This window comes from Pleurodeles waltl, chromosome 1_1 (genome assembly GCF_031143425.1).
Source record: "Pleurodeles waltl isolate 20211129_DDA chromosome 1_1, aPleWal1.hap1.20221129, whole genome shotgun sequence".
In the NCBI taxonomy this organism is placed as follows: Eukaryota; Metazoa; Chordata; class Amphibia; order Caudata; family Salamandridae; genus Pleurodeles; species Pleurodeles waltl.
The window spans coordinates 978,992,196-979,013,895 of NC_090436.1; the positions used below are offsets into that span (position 1 = coordinate 978,992,196).

Consider the following 21,700-nt stretch of genomic DNA (forward strand, 5'->3'; position numbering starts at 1 on the left):
ACAAATGTGCAGCCTCATAATGTTTTGTATTTTAAAAATCTGTGGAAACTGGAGGAAACCATTGTATTATAATGCAAGGAATGGAGCAGAGAATAATTTATTACAGTTTTGTTTCAAGGGCCTAGCCGTCCAGGGCATTTTAGAGACTTCTGTGGAGTGTGGTGGGTTGATTTCCTACCTTTGTTGCTTTCACTCTTTGCCTTTTCCATCTACTGGAGCAGGGTCGTTCGTTAAATTTTAGGTTTACAGTAGACATCTTACCAACTCGTCTGGACAAAAAGTCCCTGCTTTCTCATCTGGATCTGGCTGACAGACCTTTTTCATTGAGTAACTAGAAGCTGTGGATTAAACTGAACTAATCATCACAGTTTTCAATTTCATCTTTAGGAGTCAAAGATGAGAGCTGGTGTGATCTGCAAAGCTTTATTTAAAATCTTTTAGAAAGTAAGGCCCATATTTATACTTTTTTTGCGCCGCATTTGTGTCATTTTTTGACACAAAAGCGGCGCAAACGTACAAAATACTATTGTATTTTGTAAGTTAGCGCCGCTTTTGCATCAAAAAGCGGCGCAAAAGTGGCACTAAAAAAGTATAAATATGGGCCTGAATCTTTATTGTTCAGCAACAACCCCTCAATCAATTGTGAATCATTATAAATCATCAATATCCTAGCAAATGCATAAAGTGCGTTCCATAAAGGAGAAATCCCTATTCTAAGCTACTGAGAATGAGAATAAAGCATTAGTTAGAACTCATAAAGAGCTCTAAATTTGGAAAGTGAAAGACTGAAGCTTTTAGCTTAAAGTCTCAAATCATAAATCAATGCAGAAGTTCCCACAAAGAGAGGTCAAGAAACTCCGAGTTTAAGAGCAGCACAGATTCAGGCAGGGGAAATGAAAGAGTCTTTCAGAATTAATCTGAGAAGTGTCTGAAAAGGGCTCTACAGAGTCTGGAATCAGCAAAGTAAATGTGCTAGCAGGAGCAGCCTATTCTAGGAACATTCTGATATCTGTATTTGAAACAAGTTGTTACAGTCTTCAGACAACTCAACCACTTAGCGCACAGCCTCATCATGGGAACAGGAAAGCTTCAGTCATCTAAGCAGTGAAGAAATAATGCCTCACAGATATTAAACTTTAGAATGAAATATATGTTATGAAACATTTGGCGGGTCACAAATGTTTCCTCACTATGTACTTACTATAAGACCACTACAGTTCATGGTTAGGCCTCTACATTACACCATGAGCTCATATGGTTCACATCCACTCTAAATGTACCATTATTAATATGAAAATTAAACCAAACATTTTAATACATTATTATATTCTATGAAAACAATGCAATTGGGAAGGTTTGATGCTAACATATTCAATCATACAATTCTAAGCATGTCAGCTTTTACCATTTCAGATTTCTGACCTAGGTCAGGGTTTGTCAAAGAAAAGAAAAAATGCATTCTCCAGCCTTTCAAACTTTACACCTATAAACGTGAAAGCCTAGTGCTCTCACTTACTTTTAAAATACAGATTTTCGTCTAAGGCCTACACGTTATGTCTACATGTTAATTGCATTAATTTTCATTATTTAGAAAACACATTAGCACATCTAAATTTCCCTTATTAATGCAATAGCCCTATAATGATGTGTTTATACATTTGGGAAAAATATTATTTGTCAACAAAAAGAGTTCTAGTTTTACTTAATAGTGACCTAAACTGTAATTGAGCCATAATGGAATGTTTGCATAATAAGCATATTCAGAATATGTAGCAGAAAGTTTCCACCCCTTATACCAATGTCCTTCTTGGAAATGAAGAGCCTTGGTCATAGGGACCATGCATATCTGGGATTGCAAAGATTTACAGTTGATCACAAATTTTCCAAAAGATCTAGAGGTGGATAAGATACCTACGAGCTTTGAAAATCTTATCAGTAAGATGATATTCACATACATTTCACACATACACCTCTTTCCCTTAACTCTAAGTATGAACAATCTCTACACTGTGAAAATCCACATGTGCAGTGTCAAGGAAAAATTACATTTCACAGGTGTGTGTCTCATCTTTGAAGTCTTTGATTCTTGCACTCACCATGAAACAGGTTAATATGGAATTCACATGACTCTTAATTGTGCCTGGCACAATTCAAGTGTGGGCTTAAAAGTGGAGATATGTGTATGAAATAAATGACATTTTTGTAAATACCCATTTATATATGAAAGAACGAGTGTACACATCACATGCAGTGTTTTTCATTGATACTCTTCTGGGAAAATCCACCTCCAGTCATGTCAATTGTGTATGTGTAAATTTCTTCGCACTTGGTGTAAATTCTACACCACGCGCAACATGGATGTTTCTCAATTTAAAACGCCTAAAGTATTGAACGCTTGACATTACTTTTTACATGTGTAAATCACTCTCACCTTAACAGCTTAGTGAATTAGGCAACTGGGTAGTGGTTTAAAGCAGTCATGATCAATAATGTTCTTCTACTGGCAAACTGCAATGCTGTCTGATAGAAAAGAGGAATGTGTGCTGCTTGTTAGTAAATGTTTGTCTAGGTTGTGAACAATACAATACAAAACTTCTAAAACGGTGCTAGGTACGACTGATAAGATAGGCAGGAAAAAAAACAAAAGCCAAAATTCTTTAATATCTATTTCACTTCACTTATTGTAGAGGCAACAGCGACTGGCTGGAAAAAAAACACTTTTAAAATAAATTCAGATTTAGTTGTTTTAAAATATCATGATGTAGTTTATAATTTTTACTTGTTTAAGTTGTTAAGTGAGTTGATTTTAGGCGTTGGTACTTCCCTATTATGATACAAATCACCCCGAAAGTGAGGGCCCAATGAGTTTTAATTATTATGCTTGGGATTTTCAGGACATTACGCACCCTGTCTTTTGAACTTTTCGTTTCGAATCGGTAGGCATACTGATAATGCGCTCAGAGCTTTAGGCTATAAAGATTATTGTAATCATCGAAAACATCAACAAAAATCCTCTCTTGCAGAATATGAATAAAGCACAGTTACTTTAAGAATTCGCCATGAAGTTTTTGGCACATTTAATTGGGCAACTTCTTCCTGGTCATCTTTCTCGATTTCTCCTCCTTTTTATCCAGTCATCCTCAATTGGGGAAGATGGCAGATCACATTGTGAGAAGGTCCGTGATACCATTCATCATATCATAGAATTCAAGACTACCACCTACGCTACATTTATCATGAGGATAATACAGAATTATCTCTGAAAACATTATTAAAATACACCCTCCTCTTCTGACCATGCCTTCCCAAGCTTAAACAATGAATGAAGGGCAACTTTCTCAAAAATTGAATTCCATTTTTAATCACTACAAAACACAAAAAACAGTTTGACCTCCATGCTCTTAAGGGAGCTTAGGTTCAATGGCTTTTCTCTTTAACTTTCCCCTACAGCTAAAATCCTGGGGATCACACTTCCACAACATTCTCCATTGTATTTCACAACATAATTGCTCAATCTGTTAATTTACATCTTGGTTCTCTTTAAAAACAAAAAAAGAGAAAATGAAGCGCATCTTAACTGCACCCAATTGAAATCTGTAGTGTGTGCCCGAATCATCTTGTGGTAGACCTTGGCAAAGGCATTCTAGTCGGAAAACCTCCATCTTACCTTGTGCTTTTCAAACCAGTTCTTCGTCCAACATCAAAAATCCTTTCTTCCATCAGAAAAAAATGATCACATTGCCCAAATATCTATTATACTACTTCAGTTCTCCAGCGAGGCAAGAATCAAATTCAAAGTATGCTGGTCCAAGCACAAGGGACATCATGAATGAAGCCAGCATACCCCTCCATCATGCTAATCATCTTTGGTGGCCAATGTGGTCTCCGAAGCCAGAAGTCTTTCTAGCTGGAAACAGTGAGATTCAAATCTTCACTTCAAAGTCTCCAGTTATTGACATGTGCTGGAACAAACGGAGGGAAATCTATGTTCCTTGTAAAGCCCACTATTATCTCTTCTGGTGAACATGTAAGAGGTTATCATTGAGGTAATTCACAATCATCCTTGCTTATGTGCCATTGTCTTCAACTCAGAACATGTGACTTTGGTGGCAACCACAAGGTTCTAAATAATGCCCTTTAGAATGTCTTTTAACACAGATTTGTTCTTGTAGTGTTTTGGAAGCGATATTGTAAAAGAATAGCCTTTGGAATTCAGCAAATGCCATTTGAAAGGGTGTCTGGGTGCAGCAGAGTAAGGTTAAGGTAATAATGGGCAATATAAAGCATAATCACATACATTCTATAAGGGGTTTCCCTACATGAATCAATACCAGGACAAGAAAAGCCTCACTTTTACAATATTTGACTCCTGTACTGTAATCAAATGTGAAAAAGTAAAGTTAGGAACAAATCTTTCAAACTTGCTTCCTCATCCATGCCTCTATACCGCTCTATATTGCGAGATTTACATGGCAAGTGCACTTTTGATGTAATGGATGGAAGAACCACACATCATTATGTAACAACAAAACTAATGAAGCACATACTGCAGGTTGTGATTTAAACTCCGTGTTTTGGTTGACACAGACAAATTATGCAGCAAATGGTGAATTATGGTATGTAAAGAGTGTGCATCCATAATTATGCAGGAAACGCCATCGCTGCAGAATCACATAATTGTAGTGGCCCTGGTCACTAGTGACTTCTGTATTCCCTTTATTTTGTTAGTACTGTTGTAAGTATAGTATGAACTGCAACCCATGGATGCTTCAGAGGCTCTTATAAACAAGCAGTGTCTCTGGCCTTATGAAGTGAATGTATGCAAACAGCTTCTGTTCTTGTCTGTGTTGGTATAATAAAGTCGGAATTATCGGCTTTTTCAGCGCTTGTGTTTCAACGCACATGATGGTTTCCAGTAGACAAATGTGAATCTTGATTAAAATAATGAAAAGACCCCGCTGCAGTGCAAATTCAAAGCAATAAGTTCTCTCTGCAGATTGTGCATATATGATTTAAAGAAGGCTGATTCTATGTACTGTGATAAGTAAAATAGACCCTCATACATTGCAGTGCCAGCCGTCCACAGGTGGCCGAAAGATAAACCAATAAGACAATAACATGAAGTGAGAATGCATTACTCTTCTCGGTGGTATTTAAGCTAACTTTGTATATCTTAAACAGTTGGTAACAATAGATTAGCAGACAGTTGTGTTGTTAAACCAGACAAGATGGCAAATGGAAAGAGAATTATCCCTTGAAGTGCAATGTTTATTCTGCAGCACACATGGGAAGAGGAAAGTAATAAAGATATTTATCTTTGTTAGCCTTACCCATTTGGCACAAACCCAGGTTTACAAGTCTTTGTAAATCTGGGTTTGTGCCAAAATACATGGATGAATGGATCGGAATGCACATGTTTCACACAGGTAACATCTCCCTGAAGCAAAGTAACCTGTGGTGTCTATGATTTCATAATCTTTAGTTTTGGTGTGTTGTCGTATTTGCTCTAATTCGTTTTACTGAGCAATATGCATGGGCTGTGGTTAGAGTTTTTGCAATCTTTGTGGTTGACAGGAGTACAGAAATAAAAACATGCCATTCACCTCTTCTCGCTCACCCCTTGAAAGCGAGAACATTTCCAGAGAACGTCGGGTTTTTAATGTATCTTCTGTTATATTAATAATAAAACTTCGGGCTACGAGACACTGCAGCCTCAAAATGGGACACGCACCGTCATTATTTCTGCTTCCACGTTCCCTTTAGAATAACCGGCTTTTGAGAGCAGCCGTCAAATGACCGCTACGCTAGTAGTAATTTCCTAGCCAATGGCAAGTATCTTCTGATGTCTGCTGACACAACATTCGCCAATAGGATTGGCGGATCCCTGTGCTGATGCGCAATGTTGACTCTGTGCGAGGCTACGTCACACTGAACGCTGCAGGAGCCACATGCAAACTATGCCTTTTTTCCAGTCATTTGCAGCCAGCGAAGAGTTCTGCACATGCTGCTTTTACGCGACAGCAGTATACATGGCCGTTTCTTGTTTTCAGCAAGTTCCTTTGTGAATTTTCTTATTTAAAAATCTAATTCATTAGCACATCGCTCTTTGACAGACATTATGCTCGGTGTTTATTTTTATGAAAGCTCAGTTTCATAGTGCTTTTAAGCACTTATGTGGAACTGCACATGCACGATACTATGGCTATATTTGTCAACATTGATCATTCCGTGAATTTTACCACCTTATTTGTACAGATCATAACCAAAAAGGTTTAAATTATCCATTTTACAATAAATTATTTCAGCATTATGTATTATGACCTTTTCTTTTACATTGCATACTGTATAAATATTACATTCGTCAAGTTTAGTTTTTTGTGAGTGTTTTGTAGAGAAAGGGGCTATTTACTGGGCATGCTTCAAAGATTTTGAAGCTCCCTACTGATCTCAGTGTGTAGGCTGGAAGAGACAGATTTTGATCACATCAGGACCTCCTTAACCGTTCTTCCTTCCAAGGTCGATAAATTCATTATCATCGAGGTTCATAAAATAATAATCGTGAAAACCGAAATGGAACACAGAAACAAATTGAGTATGAACTGTAATTATTATGGCTTAGCTAAAAAGTGATCCTTGTTCTGAGGGCATACATTTTAAAGTGCAGACCGCAAACATACCTTTTGGAATAGATGTTTGAATGTGACAGGTAATGGAGTTTAGATTTTTTTACTACAAAAGTAATATATAGCCACTTTAAAAAAAAAAAAAAAATGTTTCAGGTTTTTTTTTCCTATGGTGTACACTTTAAGGAAACCTGTCTCTTAGATATGTACTCTGTGACTACATTATGTGTGTGTGCTCCTGGTGAGAAGAAGACCGAGGTGTCTTCTTGCCTTAAGTGAAAAGTAAGTAATAGTTGCCCAAACAGAGCAATTCAATGAGAGGGAGATAGCTTATACTAAGGAATAGGAAAAACACAGCTGCTTGCCTTGTTCATGCTGAGACTGGCGAGCTAGACAACCAGGGATTTCCCTGCCAGGCCAGGCACTGACCATGGCCCTCGTAGCTTTAACAGCTCACCTGCTCAAGAAGACTACCGTGTAGGTTTCTATGCAATGTTCTCTGGGTCAGATGTCAGCATCTCTGCTCATTGGACAGTACAGCTTTCTCTTTTTCCAGGTCACGGCTACATAGTGCCCTCCAGAGTCCTAGGCATGTTGTCAGCTGTGCTAAAATAAAATGTCAACTTCGAGAGATGTCTTCCTGACGCAGGAGAGGTAATCTAGCAGTCCAGACAAATAGAGATTTTCAGCTTGGGGTAGTATTATCTTAATGTGGGGTAATTGCCAGTAAACCAGTGCCAGTCATCAAAATGTCAGTAATTACATAAACAGAGAATCAGAACCCAGATATTTAGAGTATAATGCCAGGGTCGGACTGGCCTATAGGGTAATCTGGCAGCGCACAGCGGGCTGGGCTCACAGATCAGTATGTGGGCTGTTGTTTGGGCTCTTTGTGGGCCTGTTTGATGGTCTGGTGGGTCGGTTTTTACTTTTGATTTTTCTGATACTGCCACAAACATAGCCTGCATCAAGCACAAACGCAATCAGTATCCCATATCTTGCAAAACACGTATAGAGGTTTCAGTTTAACATTACCCTGATTTGCAAATATGGGCCACATTTTTAGGCATATGATTTGCTAATGGTGACCACATTTAATTTTGTGGTCGGATCTATTTTCTGTCTCAGCTGACCATTTACAGGCTTCTTTTCTGGGCTTTCCAAAGGAAAAGCGAGCATTAAACGATGAAGGAAAAGTTTTGCTTAGCGGACTGGGTGGGCTCCCTTATTCGGATCTCTGATTTGCATGCTCTCTCCAAAAAAAGAGAAAAATGAAGGGAGGGGTGCAGCTACTTGCCACTGGATGTGGATTCAGCCTCAGTAGGATACGTTATCTCCAGCTGGTTAGTGTTGGTATTTGTGTTCAGGGCGGGCTCTTGACTTAATTTGTATTGCAATTCAAAACCAGACAAGGATTAAAATGCTGCGTGGTCTCTGAAGCTCCTACTGCTGCTTCAAGGCAGAACATTCCTTCCAGGCACATAAAACTATGATCTTGATCTGTATGGAAAGTGTCCATGCAGGGGGCACCATTCCTACTGTATGTGATACCCATGCAGACCGCAAGTGAACCTAACACACAATATCAGTGTCAGACAGGGGTAAGGCAAAGACACCAGGGGCACTAAACTGATTTCACTTGGTGAAGTCAGATTGTATCCAGGAAAACTGGCCACTCTTCCACTCACTGAAATTTCAGCTCCCACCAGCCATCAGTCTCCCCATTCCCCGGTTTGAGGTGTCGAGAGCCACACTTTAATTTGAGTACAGCTCTCTCTAAGAAGAGGTGCACCTCGGGCAGGGAAGTATGCTCTGGCGGTGAAATGCAAAAAATCATGGTGCAGACTCCGAGGCATAGGTCCGGCTGCTTTTATGATAAATGAAGGAAAGTACCCAAGCAGACCAGAAAGCGTCCAACATTGTGAGGATGGCACAGATTCACTTAATAATGCATGGATTTGTGTCCCAACACTGTTACTCTAGAGATCCTTGGGATGTACCTGTATGATAGGGGGTAACTGCTTTTTGCTGCATGAGACTTCATTCAATGTAATTTTAAAAGATCCAGACCACTGACCATCATCCTGGCACAGTTAGCACAATTCCCCCGTGCAACCGCAAGAACCCCTGGCACAATAAGAAGCTCTCATGTAAGGATGAATGCCTCAACCATCTGCACAGCTGTTCCGCCCTCCACCTTTTTTCCCTTTGGCCTGTGGTTCCCACACATTTGTTTCCTTTTGGCATATGTTGCAAAGCCATTATTTCTAAGAGACCTTTCAAGCTGCATATCTGATTGTCCTCTAAATTTGTGGAGTCCTCTTTAGTGTCAAGAAGTAGTAATCAAGAACATGGGTGAAAAAGGAATGGCACAAATACTTGATTCAGGGTCCAATGCCCATTGGAGTCGTCAAGAAATCCCAAATTCATTACCACACGAAGGGGGAATCACACGGGAGGCCAATAAATGCTGGCCTGTAGTTACCTGACCATTCCAGATGTTCTATGAAATGTGTCTTTTTTCTTTCTGCTCACACCAACCATTCATCATATGCACTTGTACATGTCCGACATTTGTTCTGATGGTGACCAGATCCTGCCTCCAATACAATTTGGATGTCCTCCTCATGCTTGTAGAACGTTTATTCAATAGATTTATCTAGGTGTACCATTGTGCCACACAAAAATTGAAAAGGAGAGGGATGGATGTACCCTGTAGGGCCCCAGATTTGCTAGGATTATGAAGAAAATTTGCTACACGTTGGCGAGAGATAGCAATGAAGCGACCCATACCCAATAGTATGTCCTTGACACTATTTTGTGATGTTTTCATTTTTGTTTTGTATTTCTGCTTTGGCACTCATTAGGCGTCTGGCACAATGTCAGGAGGCAAATTCCACCTCATTAATAAAACATTAATAATACACTATAAGAAATGATTTTAATGTCTGTTTATTAAATTATGGGTGCACTCTTACCATGCAATTTTGAGTTTCCGCACCTTTGATAATGTATAATGCAGTAATACTGTATATTTTCAACCATCGGAGATGAGCAAACTCAGAAGGTGCTGTGATTATCTTTACAAATTACTTCAGATTTTACATGTTAAATGTTGTGCGTGAAAAAAAAACTGGATTTACGCTATTACTGCTCAAATTATAATCCCTATTCGGGCACAATCTCCTTTTGGCATCCTAATCCTATGCTAGTCTTAATGAGGTCCTAGTGGACAGGCTGCTAAGAGTGATTGCTGACTGTCAGGCATATGTGTACCATTTTGGGTACATGTGAGCTCTTCTGACTGATCTGTTCCTTTTGGAAGGAGGGAATGAACACTTTAGCGTGTGTGATTTGCTGTTCAGACCACCACAACACAATGGTTGTCACTATGGTGTAGAGTATAGCGAAGCTGGCCTTTGAGTGCCCTGAGTGTATCCAAATTTGGTGCTCCGTTCCACACTTTCCTTTGGACCTGAGTTGTACGAACACTGCTGCAGGCTCTGCCAGGAGTTCGGCCCAGCTTGCGCATCCTAAAGGATGGCCCTGTGCATTGGATATTTGTAAATGCTTGTGCTGTTTTAAATCATCCATGAGGGTTTTTTTTTTCCTTAATGGATGGCCATTTCTTTAGGGAGCCATCTGATAGCTTTGTATATGTTATAATTTGATCTCTCAAATGTATTTTGCTTTGGCTTACTGAGGAAGATTTATTTTACATATGTTCAACTTTGAAAAGTTTTGGTAAACACTATCAGGGGATGAGGTAGAGGACGAATCAACCAAACCTTTTTAGCCATGAAAGCTAGTGGACAAAAATATTGATGCGTAGGTGCTTCCATAAGCAACCGTTTTCTATTATGTTAAGTCGATTTGTATAGCGCAGTAATCACTAGTCACCCATGAGGGTATCCAGGTGCTTGTGTAGGTGTGAGGTGCCCTTGGTAGTAAATTGAAATGTTAGGTCTTCAGCTTCTTGCGGAACTCAAGAAGTGAGGAGAAGGCTTGGATGGGTGGTGGGGGGGTGGTCACAGGTTAATGTTTATGGGTGCAATGTAGGGGAAAGAGTGACCTCCGGCTCTGCTTCTGTGGATGCAGGAGTGTGTAAGAGTGAGGATTTTCTGGGGCATCACTAGCCACACTCCTTCCTAAAGTTGTTTCCTGAATCCGTTGCTACCTACAAGGATATCTCCACACCCTACCCCACAGATCCGGACCGTCACTCCTGCCTTTTGCCTGATAGGCTGCACACTTGGGGCTGCTTTCAGAGATGGGTACGTTTCCATGACCAGGCATAGTCATGACCCCATTCTAGTCACCGCCTCATGCACTGCAGGGCTGACTTTTTTTATGGGCTGATATGAACCTTTTTACCGGGGCTGATTTTGCTCTGCAGTCGGCTTGACCTCCCCAAACCTTAACCGCCTCGGTTTCCAAGGGAAATGCAGCACTGGGCCAAGCACATAAGCTGTTTAAGTTGACCCTGTCAACATATGCTAGCTATAACGCTGCATTTGTGAATGTAAGGCTTGTTAACTGCGATACCTTTGTACAGATAATTTTTGCAGACACAAGACCCTTTGATACATTCCACACTTTCTGAGAGGGAAGAGGAGATTGTTATTTTTGAATGAGAAAGGTTGGAGGCAGATTTGTCAGGGTCAAGGCAATGTGGCAAACTAAAACAGCTTCTCTCTTGTCAGCAATCGCAGAGGAATGCAGAGTACTGAGGCAAATTCCATCTACACGTCAATTATTGACAAGCACAGTGTTTGTTTAGTAACCGCTTATTGAAGTAGCAATGTTACAAAAATCTCATAAACGTGTCAGCTCAAACCCATTAGAGTAAAATTACTTCGGGAGGATTGACAGATTGTGTCAGCCACCATCCACCTAGACAGGGTTCCTATAACAAGACCACTGCAGCACATGTAACAAGGCAGAACAATAAGTACATGAGGTACAGCAGAACCTTTATCACTCGCATGAACCAAACTACTCAAGCCACCAGTCTACATTCCAAGTGCTTAGTCAGGGATTCTTCTTACTTGGGACTTTTCCGTCTGCGTTTGAGGAGCTCAACGTCCGTCATTGATTTATGCCCACACTAGGGTGCTTCTACTCACCCTAGAAGTTTATGTAATGCTCAACCTGGCCTTCTAAGATTTAATATTCATTTGCTATTACAATCATAATTTAGTGTTGTACTTTGAAGTCATAATGGATCAGGTGTGTGTGTGAGTACACTTCCACTAACAACATGAGTTTGTGAATACTTGAAAAGCAGTGTGAAAGGAATTGCATTCCCACCTGCGATGGCAAGGGTACACATTCGGGAGAAGAAATAACCTGACATAATAATTTATGTCTACACTCTGTGGAACAGTTATGCAAGGATGTAGGCAGCCCATTTGTAGGTTTCGCTTGTGATGTGTTTGAGAAATGTCTTGTAAACAAAAAATAAATCTAAAGGGGCTTAGAGCCCACCCATTACTTACCATTGGTAGGCTTAAATGTCCCTCTCCTTTCCATGCTTCTGATTGATCTCTGCCTCCTGCTTCATCCCAGGGCTTAAGCTCTGTAGGGCATGGACCTAGTATGGCTTCCTGTCTGCAGCCAGTGTCCTTCCACTGGCCAAAGTCTCCTGCAGGTAGTTTGTTTTACTTTGGGACATGCACCCTGGAAGAGTGTATGTCTCTGCAGTCTGTACCCCTGTGTCCCCCTGCCCTCTTGTGTTGCTTTCCTCACCCTCCTTCCACTGACCATTGTTGGTGCTCCCTCCACCTCCACCCCCGCAGTCCGTTGTTGATCCCTGCGTCTTCCTCATGTTAGTTTCCCAACCCCTCCTATGATCCATTCTTGCTGCTCCCTCCCTCTTACCCTGCACCTCCCTTGTGTGGCTTGTTTTATATATTGTCATTTTCTAATGCCCCCTCAGGTTCTCCCATCTGCCACAAAACACATTAAAAAGGTCAAGTAGCTCTTGCAAAGCTATGTGGCATTGTTAATACATTTAAAAGATGTAGCATAGCAGTGTGGGCTACTGTGCACCATGGTTTGAAGTAAACAAAAGAAGTGGTATGATGCGCTCAACGCTAGCCACACAATAGCCACTTTGTTTTTATTTACTTAAAGCCATGTAGCACAGCAACCTGCACTGCTGTGCAACATGTCTGTGAGAAATTGGGTTGCTGGTTGACTGGAGTGTGAGCGCTGACCAAGCAGCAATCACAGTTATTGTTGGGGTACGGCATAGCCAAACCAAAATTAACCTATGCTCACCCTGTGGTAGTTTGGCACAGAGCAGTCAGGCTTAACCTGAATGCAGTGAGTAAAGTATTTGTGCAATGCTTCACAGTAAAACTGTGAAAACACCACACAAAGATCCCACAGCAGGTTAGAAAAATAGAATTTAATTTAATAAATAAAACAAGACCAAAAAGACAAAAATCCAGTTAGTAGAACTTGAGCTATGAATTTTCAGACAAACTGCATGATAGTGCTTAGAAGCAAAAAGTTCAACTTGGGATTTCTGGTCACACCGGACCTGGACAAAGTCAAAAGTTCAGGCCGACTGCAATTGAGCATGGGCCGGCTACAAGGACCCAGTTAAGCTTGCTGAACAAAGTACCTTAAATATCTATATATGCTGTAATTCATTGTTGGTATTCAGAATTTGTATTGGATAACAAGTGGTGGCCTTCAAAGGCTACAAGCCAGTCTCGAATATAAGTATGTAAATCGGAGCATGCTCCAATGAAGAAGTATGAGATAAAGTTGCAGGAAGTCTTTTTCTCTTGGGACTGGGAATTGTGGACACCACAAAGGCCATGGCTCCCTGCCTGCTGCTCATACTCAGATTTTCTGTTAATCGTACGGACATGCATCACCCAGCCAGCATTCCTATTTTAAACGGAATAATAGACACAGAGAGACCTCCCTACTCCAAATTACTGCAGATATGGAATAATCGGAATTGCAAGTCACTAATATGTCAGAATGGGAAAGGGATTAGAAGGAAGAGGCAGGATAAAGGCTGGTAAGAGGATAAGAATGGATTTGTCATATGAATTTTCGTTTTAATTGCATTACAGTAGAACACGTTCAGGTAATCCCAGTGGGTGAGTATGAAGTTGTGGGTCTCAATGCTTTGTTCTGAAATAATCTGCAGCAGATTCATTGGAAATAAAATGCATTGCTGGAAAAACCCTAGAGACTGTTCCGTGATATCCTTATGGCTTGGAGATGCTTGGTATCTCGGAAAAGAGATTTGGGAGAGACTTAACATATCCATATCACAATAATGCCTTCTAGATAATGTGTGCGTTGGAAATTAAGCCCTCATTTACTAACAGACAGTGTTCATCGCCCTGTCTTTGACATTTAAAAAAACAACTTTTTTCAGACAGCATTTCATATTACAGTTTTTGCTGTTTTAATTGATTGGCCCCTGAAGGCTAAGTTGGCCAGATTTTGAGTTTGTGAACTGTAAACTACAGCAAGTGTTAGCAGCAAGCGTTTTATGGTCTGAACCATCTTGCTGGCATGGATAAATTACTATTTTTTTTATTTATTTCCTGATGTTCTGTCCCATTCACCTCCAGATTGCTGAACCAAGTAGAGGTTGACTGATGCAAGGTGATCATATTTTAGGCATCACCGCTTCCTTTCTAAGAATGAAAAAACACAAAAACGTCATGGATTCAATTACTCTAAGTAGCAGGTAACCTTATTGGGTATTTTTCTAGACCATTGTGTGTGTGTGGGTGTGTTTTCTTTTTTTTTTCTTTCATTCCTCTGTGCTTCTATAGACTAGGCCCAACAACAGAGTTGGCAAAACTGCTGAAGGGAAAAGCTAGCCTAAATTGCTACTTTATGTCGCCCCTGTATGCCAACACAGGCAGCCCCATATATATTTCAGCATTTGTAAGGCCTCATCAATGAGGCACAGCTTATTTCCTATGTCCGCTTGACCTAGAAACCCACGTCGGAGCACATCAATCATGCTTAGTTTCGCACTCTAATAATAAGAGTGATGAATGGAATGTTACAATTAATCTCGGCACTTGGTAATTGCTCAATCTACATTCCAATCCATTGTTTTTTGCTCACTGTGCCAATAAAGACTTAGGCAGCCATAGGCAAACCAGCCTTAGCCTACTTCAAAGGGGACACCCCAGCCCTCACTGCTAGGCCATTTCTCCTCCGCGAATACACAAGTGGACCAAGGCTTTTGCTAGGCTTTGAGGTCTCATGAGAGAGATGTAGAGCAAATATCAGTGCTGAAATCAATGTAAGCAGTCTATCCATACATTGTTTTTCTCAGTCAGACAGGTCTATCCACAGATGGATCCCATGCTCACTGTGCCACAGGACCCGGTTGCACCTCATTGATGAGAACCGAGCGCAAGTACAAACAAACAGGTTGAAGCAGGTAACGTTCACTCTGAGATTGCTCTCATTTCTAGCCTTAGCCCCCACGTTCTAATTTTATTGGTAAAACTATGACTGGACACAGACAGGTGTTTCAGCCTGATTCTGAATTCCAGCCTATATTTTTTTAACTCATAGCCCTTCGGGTACTACTTGGAGAATCAACAAGTCAGGACAAGAGAAGCTGCTTTTTTTTGCCAAGCACAAAATCCTAGCACGCACTATCGCTCTTTCGTGCAGAGCTCGAATGAGAAAATAAGGTTACGCAGAGGAAAAACAACAAGGTGCAGGAATAGATTTTCCCTGGGTTTTTGCTGCAAGGCTGTGACAGCCCGTAATGTGGATGAGTAGTGGGGGCAGCCCATCTGCATACACTTATGTCTACCCATCCACTCACAAGATCACACTTACGCTCACATCCATCCTCCTGCACACTCACTCATCATTATGCAAGCATGCACACATACATCCACCATTCACCAGCATAAACACGCACACCAATTCACAGCGCATTTGCAAAAATAAAAATAAACAACCATTCATACAACACATGCACCCAACATTCAACAAGCACTTACCGGGCCAGGGCGGTAATAGCTGGTGGCAGGAAGAAGAAGTACAAAGGCCTTGGAGGTTGCTAGAGGCTTTGGGGATGTAAGGGAAACACAGAAGATCCTGCCACCTCCTCTCATTGGCTGACCTTGTCATGAGTAGGCCAATGAAAGTAGAACTTGCTTTACTCGTTACAGTGAGAGGTGGAGACGATGAGACTTGCTGACCCCACCCCACTCTGTGACAAGGCATCATAGACAGTCAACCCTAAGCTCTTCAGTGCTTACACGTGATGCACCCTGGGCTGACTCTATTGGTTACACTCTCCCGCGTCATGAAGGGGAAAGACCTCTCGGAGCTTAGCCATGCTGATGAGGTCACTGACCTCAAGGCCTAACAAAGCTTGGCTCAGTCTACCAAGCACCTGGGCATTAGCGCATGCAAAGTGCCTGCATTCCCGACTCTGACATGATGTTTGTCTGGCTGACCTTTGCTTAGTCTGACAGCTACTTACCATGCTTTAGAAAAACAAGGGGGCAGAGCCCTTTATGACGAGTTAACCTTGCTGCATGCACAGAATGATACCCAGAATGATCCCATTAGTCTTCTATTTGCTTACTTGTTGGGTGCATGCATGCACAGCCAAGGGTTGTTTTCTTTCGTTGTTTGCTTTTGATACACCATTTAGTTCACATTTCACAAGACTGTTTTTAGCAGTTTGGCATTAACTCAAGATGTGATTACCTCTCCCAGGTATGCTGATGTTCACCAAGAAGTAAATCTTTAAGGATTAGAATGTACCCTTAAAGTGTGGGGTACCCTAGAGCTTGGTAAAACCTCTGCACCCCCCCTCCCCAGCCTGCTGCACATGCATAGTGATAGTTGATAGTTTTGTTAGTATTCACCAACATTCCCAGTGGCTTTTTACGCCCAGTGCTCATGCTTCTGTTTTATGCAATAAAATGCTTGTGTGTGAAATGTCACAAAAAATCCACATGATTTCCTGTGGTATGCAAGAGGTAATCTACATGGAAGCATAGGGCCTAATTTAGAGTTTGGTGAATGTAGGACGTTTCCCAAATAGTGGGGGTGTCCAATGTTTAAAACCTAGAGCACAGTGATATCTGTTTTCTAAATAAGGTGTCTAGTACATCTGCCTCTTTTTGGTGGACATTGTGCACTCAGAAACTCCAAATTATGCCATAGTTTGCAACAGAGTTAACAAAATAAACGTGCAATGTGCATATACACATTTCCATCACGCCGTCACGCAGATTTTCTGCACTTAAAGACTGCCCACATAGTAAATGACTGGGATCGTTGACTCCAGTAAGTTTTGTATGTACTCCATTTTTAAGAGTCCGATTAAATGTGCAAATTAAATCAAACTGTAGGCATACATCTATGATGTGTAGATATGTACATTTTTAATACTTTTCCTGGAATTGGAGGGTTCCCATTCGGTTGTTTGAGATCATACGTAGATGACAACAGAATGTTCATCTTTCAGTGGAACAGCCCATACCAAATGTATAGCTATGATGTTGCTAGAATAAAATATACAGCATTCGTTTTATGCATACACTTGATGCAACAGAAATGTGTAAAACACTGGTGCACACCATTAGTTAGACATTTCGCTCCAGGTAATCGTTGAGAGTCGGGTGTTGTAATAATCCTTGACAGATGTGTGTGGCCTCCAACCTTAAACTGTGAATTGTGCTGACCTGCCTGCAGAAGGGTAGATAAGGCAGGAGCCGATAGGTGTGTTACAGAATCGGGAAACAGCTCACATAATAACCTGAAAGATAGTCACTCGCACGCTACCCACCACCGGAGAAGCATTGTGCCATGCCTTGATTCTTTAGTACCGAGAGACCTGGGTATAGGATAAAGAGATCTTTGCTAACAGCACTCAGGTTGAGTGGTTTTCCTGTAAACCATACCTTACAATTATTATGGGCTGAACAACCCAAGCAGTGCAAGAGAGGTGTACAACGACATTTGACAGACATAAAAAAATATCAGATGTGAAGGTGATACAGAGAAAATGAGAACAAGAAATACAGGAAGAGAAAAAGGAGAGAAAAAGGAGAGAAAAAGAAAGGGAAGTGTGGAGCATTGAACGGATAGACATGGAAAGGCTAGAGAGAGAGACAGAAAAAAGAGACTTGAGAAGAGAAGTGAAATAGCAGAAATATGAGAACGAGTGCAAGCAAAGGGAATGGCAGAGCGCATTTAAAGGAGCCAAGCAGAGTGACAGTGAAAAACCAGGAAACCGGTGCAGATAAAGAGCCAGAGCTGTTGAACAAGTAAAATAGAAAGAAGAAAGAGAGTGAAGGAGCAAATGAAAGAAATAGACATGAAAATAAAATAGTAAGAGAAAGAAGGAAGGGAAAAAAAGTGAAACAGATAATGAAGACAGTAACATCCGAGTTTTCAAGTTCCCCGGTGCCACTCATTTCCTGTTTTATATCAGGGTGTTGCCAAGGTTCTCGTACACTTCCTCCTCTTGTGGTGTTGCTGCACCTGCTCTCCACCCCCGCCCACTCGATGTAACTCATTGGGCTCCTGTTCTCCTCTCACCAGCATCATTATTTGTGTGTTTTTGGAGCTAAGTTTGAAGCCCAGCTTAATAGTTTTTCTACCATCTAATAAAAATAATACTCTTTCATTTATTCTAGGCTACAGTGGGATGCTACATTATCTTCATCGTGGAAGTTATGTTGGGCAATGATGTTCCCAAACAACTGCTAGTAAATAGCAGTTTTTTCTATTTATTTTATCCTTTATGCCCACTAGTGGCGGCCTGTAATTTTAGGAGGGAGGGGGGCAGGCAGGACACACATGCACACTCACTCATTCACATGCACTTGTGTGCACACACACACATCCATTCACAACAGTCATTACTAAATATTCAAATATACATGCATGCACCAAACATTCATTAAAACACACACACTTACCAACAGCTCAGCTTCGGAGGTGCCAGGGGGTTTGGGACTGCTGTCTTCCCTCACTCGTTGACCTTAGGTCAGCCAATGAGTGAAGGCAGCAGTCCTAAGCCTTGGAGGTCCCAGGAGGGTTGGGACTGCTGCCTTCCCTCATTGGGTGACACTAGGTCACCCAGTGAGGGAAGGCAGCAGTCCCAACCATGTCACAGAGTAGGATGGTGTCAGTGAGTTGCTGACTCCACTTTCTGATAAGGTGTCACAGATTGACATTCGCCCTGCGCGCTTCAGGGTTTAAAACTGAAGAACCCATGTCGGAGGCAATGAGTGACGCTATCCCTCATCACAGAGGGGGAGGGCCTCAAGGACCTTTGCTGAACTGAGGTCATGCCCACAGGAGCTGTGACCTTCTCAACCCAGCAAAGTTCAGCTCCGGCAGCCAAGAGTCTGCACATTTTGCGCATGTCTAGCTCCCGGCTGTCTGACCTGAAAGGGAAGAGTGTCTGTCAGACTGACCTCTACTCCGCCTGACAAACAATGTTCTCGATTGGCAAAAGCGAAGGGGGCGTGGCTCCTCAGCCACAAAGGACAGGCCACGGATGATCCCTACCCAGAAAGACAGTGTTCCTTGCATACTATCTGGCTCTGCATGAAGAGCTTCTGATATCAGTACTTGTAAACATCTGGATTTCACATAGCCTTCCTCAAGCAATTTAAACTTTAAATTTACTTAATTATTTTTACGTATCCCCTAACATGATTCCGTTCAAGAATTCCTTGGCTTGCATTATCTGACATATAAGGATTTCCCCTTTGTCTCAATATAGTCTACTCAGTGGCAAGACCTAGTATGAAGATCTCATCTGTTCTTTCTAACCAAGACATCAGAAGACACTTCTGAATCACATGGGTATGGTTCCTATTCCTTTTTTTTCCAGTCAAATATTGCCTGTCTTGGAATGCTGAAAGAACATATTTTCAATGCAATACCACATTGGTGAATATTTTCTAGACTATCTGACTGTTGGTACCAAAAATATGCTTTTTCCCACAATCTAAAGTTAAGACAGTTGAAGCCTCATTCCTCTAGCCTTGCTTTAAAAAACATGCATTGTATTTTAAATCTAAATGGAATTACTTATGAGCTTTGATGTAAATGCTATTATCTAGATACTAAAATATATGCAACCGTCTTTGGTACAAGAACTTTTTGCCATTAAGAACATTTCAGAATCATCACCTCTGCAAGCCCTTCCTGATCTTTTTGAAAACTGTATTCACAATTTATACTAAGGGAGTAAAAGTCTAGCAAACTCACCCACCATTTGGCATTGGAAAAGCCACTGTTTTCATGTATAGCGCACACAGCTACTAAATGCCTTAGTTAGTGCTGGGAGAAAATCTCTAGGCTTAAAAGGATCTGTCAAAGCTGTAAAAATCCACACTTAAAATGCCCGGATTTGTCAGGTAGCAGCTGCCAATGACTCTAGGTAAATCAAACAAAAGACACATCTAACAAAATGGCAAACCTTGTCGCATACCTCAATACAAGATAGAAAATGGTTCATCACTACCATATTAGTCAATTCACAATTTTAATAAGCTCACCCGACATACGAAGAAATACTAACATGAGAAATACCCGAGTTGCACCATTTTTACCTTTGTTATTAATACTAAGCAACACTTTTTGGTGCTTTGCTATCAAAATCACTCTCTCCACTAATTTCGCTCTTGAGCAGTCCCTGAAGAACATTGTGATTGTACTGCTAATATGAGTTATATCACCAACAGCCAAGTGACTAGGAGCAATGTCAGATATTGTCTAATAAATGTGGCTTGTTATAAGTTCCTCAGTTAGAGATTTCTTATGCAGAGTGTAGGATACTCTTTCTTGATAAAGCAAGGATAAACATCTAAAAAAAATCACAAACGCCAAGACGAGGTGTGGAAATGTCCTTTATTAGAAAGGACCCACGACCGCATCACCACTAAACAGGTCCTGAAATGACCAGGCAGCTTGCCACCGCCTGTGCATTTCAGAACCAGCTCAGTAACCAATTACATCATGACTCTGAATATTTCCAAAGGAAGTAAAGCAACACAAATACATAGAAGAGAATTAAGAAACAGAATGTACATATTAATACATCACATATTACATCACTGCTTTTCCTTAACAAATAAAAAAATGAAAACTATGATAAAACACAGTCATGTAATTTAACAATGCACAAACACTGTGAGGAAACTGGTTCCTGTACCCTTTTTTGTAGAATGCTGTTTTTTTCCTTTACAAGAATCAGAAAGATCAGATTAAAAATTTCTGCTAACACTAGTGCATTTGTCAAAAATAGAATTTGACCATTATAGTCCACATCAGTAACAACACTACTTCTTTGCATGTCTGTACTGGTAGCATTCATTTAAACACTTTTTGAGGAAACATTTGCTAACTACATCTGTGGATAACATGGATTCTTCTGTGTCTTGGTTAGCGTAAGCGCACAGAAAAATATCCGCTTGTGAATAAAATGATGAAATGACACTGTCTTTGTTCCCTATCTCTTCACTTCCAACAAAACAGATTTGCTTTTTCTAATGACCTTGACAGGTAAGGAGTATTTCGACTCCCCTTTTTCTACCTTAAATGTTTTTTTTTAATTATTATTCAAAACCCAATCATTCACACCAGTGTGAACCACCTTGACACTTTTCCTAGAATCATAATTCTTTTTCCCCATTTGCTGTCTAGCCAAGAGTCTCTCTCTTACAATGCTTAATGTTGTATTTTTGCACTAAGTCAGTCATTTGTTTGGATGCAAAGTGCATGCCATCATCAATAACAATGTTAGCAGGAGATCCCTCGAACATGAAAATATTTTCAAGGAAAGGCTGTCATGAAATTTGCAGTTTCCACAAACAAATAATAAATCCACTCAGAAAAATACTCTACAGAAACAATAAGGTACCTTTTATCATTTGGTAATACGTTAAAAGGTCCAGAAAAATCCAGTTACTGTATCCTAGGCTCTAGCAGAGAGGGGAGCTGGAAACAAAGGCTTATTAAAAGAGCTCCAATGTTTGTCAGAAACTATGCATTGTGAGCATTTATCAATAAAATTGGAAACTTGTTTG

General features: G+C 40.7%; 1 protein-coding gene and 1 long non-coding RNA gene across 2 annotated transcripts in view; one reads left to right on the forward strand and one right to left on the reverse strand.

Moving 5' to 3' along the window:
- LOC138290450 (uncharacterized) overlaps positions 1–5,704 on the reverse strand; it is a 115,767-nt gene extending 110,063 nt beyond the window's left edge. Inside the window, exon 1 of the long non-coding RNA XR_011202560.1 lies at positions 5,604–5,704. This is a non-coding gene — a long non-coding RNA (uncharacterized lncRNA). The remainder of the gene's footprint in view (positions 1–5,603) is intronic.
- ELOVL6 (ELOVL fatty acid elongase 6) overlaps positions 1–21,700 on the forward strand; it is a 192,702-nt gene that overhangs the window by 14,677 nt on the left and 156,325 nt on the right. The window lies entirely within an intron of this gene.